The sequence below is a fragment of the Eurytemora carolleeae genome, unplaced genomic scaffold (genome assembly GCF_000591075.1).
Source record: "Eurytemora carolleeae unplaced genomic scaffold, Eaff_2.0 scaffold272, whole genome shotgun sequence".
NCBI classification, from domain to species: Eukaryota; Metazoa; Arthropoda; class Copepoda; order Calanoida; family Temoridae; genus Eurytemora; species Eurytemora carolleeae.
Window position 1 is genome coordinate 23,069 of NW_019396689.1, and position 3,236 is coordinate 26,304.

Sequence of the window (3,236 nt, forward strand, 5' to 3'; positions counted from 1 at the left end):
AAGGCCACCCCCCTAGTTGCGCCTCTGCAGAGAAAGCAAAAAAATTTTCAAAAGTTTTGCAATGGAAACCATATCTATGAGATTGCACTTTTTGACATTAAATTCCAATGATCTAAAAGAGAACTGCATTGCCTAAAACTGTACTTTGCAAACCTAATGCATACACTGCAAATCAATATGATGCGGAAAAAGACAATATTTATATTATAGTTTTGCAGAGTAGCTTTTCTAAAGATTTAAAAAAGTAACATATTTTATTCTTAGTGTAAAACTATTTTTTATGTTACTTAAAATAAATTCAGTTTTTTTTACAGATCTTTGTAGTTAATGTAAAATGAATGACTTAAATGAAGGATATAAAACAAGGTGAAAGCTGAAAGGTAGTAAATGAAGCCTTTATTTGATGGAGTTTTTTAAACAAATTCCCCCCCCCCCTCCATACAGAATCCTTATTTACGCCCATGTAGCATGCTCTCAAACAAAAATCGAGTAGTAGCCAATTTCCTTTTAAACTCAGGCTAGAAACAGACACAAAGACAAAAGTTTGAAGAAGATCAAAATTTTGCGCAAAAAAACATGGTCATTTCATAGATAAGATTGATATCCTTGCAAAATTCTCAATATCTCTGGCAATTTTACAGCAAAAAAAGACAGACAACTTTTAGAAATCACATGCCTAGGAGAATTTTGTGGTTATTGTTTTAAGAATAATACATTTGAAAGAAGGTTGATGATTGAATTTCTCAATTAAATTCAAATATTTAAGATAATTAAGATATCAAATCGTCTTTCTATTATCATGTTTCGTGGGACACCCTGTATATGAATGTATAATTGTTTGTAAATTTTTGTTTAAATCTTCTCTTCATATAGGGTAGATACTTGATCCTCAAGCTAACTGGGGGTATTATAATGTTGAAATTTGAACAGGGGGGGGGGGTTGCAACAAAGATGTTTGGGATATGGTAAATAGAGAGACAGTTTAAAACAGTAAGATTTGTGGTAGGGATGGGCAAAATTTGTAAGGTCCAATATGTGGTTCAAAATGTATTGACAAGTTGGTATAAGTTTGCTTTAATTACATAGTGGAAAAATTTCAAATCTTAACCAAAAAGTTTTGAAAAACAATTTATCAAATCGTTTTTAGAATCTTTATTGTAAATGCTTTTAGTCTTTGCATAATGTAATACAAAACTAAATTGTCAATTATGCAATTTTCAAATAAATGTTTTAATTAAAATAGATTTCGATAAGTTTAAACATGCTATATGTTTCAAACAAACTTGAAAACTATCCCCATCTATAAAATTCACGCAGGATGTTAGTTGTAAAGTTTTTGAAAGCCAATACTTTTACTCTAGGGGGCCCCCCACTAGAGCGTGTGAAATAGATAGATAATGTGTGTGTGGAGTGGTAGGGGAGATTTAGGGATGGATGGGTGGGGTTTGGCGGTGATTGTAGGAAGGGGGGGGGGTAGGAGAAGGCACACAAGTAATCAGAGTTACCAAACCTTGTGTTTTTATAGCATATGGTAATTAAATTCCTGCCGAATTGGTTTTTTTGTTCAATCTTGGTTTTTATTTTATTATGATTTTTGCATTTTTGTGTGTTTTTATTATTATGTCAAGTTTTAGCAGGTAAAATTTATGAAAGAGAAATGATTAGCAAATCTTTGTAATTCCAGATGTTTAAATTAGTATAACTTTTATTTTTGGTGTTTTCTGATTTTTTTCTAAAATTCTAGTTTATCTTTAGTTTATCTCTTTATTCTAGACCTGGCAACCCTGTTAAAGTAATTAGTTAAGCATTAGTTGCTAGTGCTACTGCTAGTGAGTGATCTGTATCCCTGATGATGATAAAGAGATAAAGAAATAAAGAGATAAAGAGATAAAGAGGTAAAGAGGCAAAGAGATAAATAAATAAAGAAATAAAGAGATAAAGATATAAATAGATAAAGTGTTCAAGAGATAAATAGATAAAGTGATGAAGAGATAAATAAATAAATAAATAATGAAAGAGATAAAGAGATAAAGAGAGAAAGAGATAAAGAGAGAAAGAGATAAAGAGATAAATAGAAAAATAAATACAGATATAAAAAGATAAAGTAATAAATAGGTAAATAGATAAAGAGATAAAGAGATAAAGAGTTAAATAAATAAAGAGATAAAGTGATGAAGAGATAAATAGATAAGTAGATTAAGTGATGAAGAGATAAATAAATAAATAAATAATGAAAGAGATAAAGAGATAAAGAGATAAAGAGATAAAAAGATTAAGAGATTAAGAGATTAAGAGATTAAGAAATTAAGAGTATTTTCCCAAGGAGATTGAACGAGACTCTCAAGGTTTAGCACTATACCAAAGCAAACTGACTTCAAACCACCTGTTCTATGGCCCCATCTCTCCCAACACCATCACCTGGTCGGAGCCAATCATCTCGTCCTCCACCAAGTCTGTGTCCATCCACTCTGTAAACGCCCAGGCTTTGCAAGACAGCCCCAATCCAGTCTCACCTACCAATCTAGGACCTCCAACCAAACCTGCCCAGCCCGCCTATCCAATTCTGCCCTTCAACCCTAATCCTCCAATCAATCAAGCCTCTCCGCTCGAACCAGATCCTCCAAACAATCTGGAGCCTACAACCGAACCTAATCCGCCCACCCATCCAATCCCTCTTTCCAGCCCTGACCCTCCAACCAATCCCATCTCACCTACCAATCCAAGACCTACAACCAAACCTGATCCGCCAACCTATCCAATTCCTCCTTTCAACCCTGATCCTCCAATCAATCCAGCCTCTCCACTCAATCCAGAGCTCCCAAGCAATCTGGAACCTCCAACCATACCTGATCCTCCAATCAATCCAGTCTCACTTACCAATCCAGGACCGCCAATAGAACCTGATCCGACTGTCAACCCAGCCTCTCCGCTCAAACCAGACCCTCCATTTGAGTTTGATCCATCTACAAATACTGTTCCTCCACTCAACTCTGATCCTCCTATGAACCAGTTATTCCCATTCCTCGATGTAGAAAAGCAGCTCCCTCAGGATACAATTCACGGACTAGCAGAAGACTCTGCAGCTGAGGACCTTGCTCCAGACAATTCGACTCAGCATCTCTCAGCTCAAGATGAGTTCCACACAGATCCTGCAAACCCGGACCAGTAAAAGTATAATTCCGGCGGGCACACTACATTTTATTTTGGTTTTTTTAAATTTTTTAAATCCATTAAAT